General features: G+C 28.5%; 1 protein-coding gene across 1 annotated transcript in view; it reads left to right on the forward strand.

Annotated features, from left to right (window-relative positions):
• LOC119593155 (troponin C-like) overlaps positions 1 to 478 on the forward strand; it is a 15,025-nt gene that overhangs the window by 5,525 nt on the left and 9,022 nt on the right. The window lies entirely within an intron of this gene.

A 478-nucleotide genomic window follows, 5' to 3' on the forward strand; every position in this document is an offset into this window, starting at 1 on the left:
GATAGATTATATATAAAAAAATAGGGCGCAGGTTGTAAACAGTGAAAAGCAATCGCCATTTTACGGTAAAGATGATCAAGGAAGTAGATAGATAGGTTACCGTAACAGATATGGAAGCCGTACAGAAAAAAATTATATTATTATTATTTTTCTTTACAAACAGTTTCAGTATATAATTTCTTTGATTTCCTATTATGTAATCTTTTGATTATTTACTGATTGACAACTTATCTTAAGTTACATCAAGTATGAAGCGTTATTATTTTTATCTGCTCAATTTCATCTAGTATTGCCAGAGACAGTTAATTTCCTCCATGCATTTATTCTGACAACTTAACATTACTTTTATTTCGTTTTTCTCTGTGGATAATTTCAAGCATCGCATTTATTTTCTATTCAGTGTTTTAATCAAAATTATACCAACACAACATAATTCTGTTCAGATACAGAGATGTGAATCTCAAATATCATAAAAGCT

This window comes from Penaeus monodon, chromosome 31, assembly GCF_015228065.2.
Source record: "Penaeus monodon isolate SGIC_2016 chromosome 31, NSTDA_Pmon_1, whole genome shotgun sequence".
Lineage (NCBI taxonomy): Eukaryota > Metazoa > Arthropoda > Malacostraca > Decapoda > Penaeidae > Penaeus > Penaeus monodon.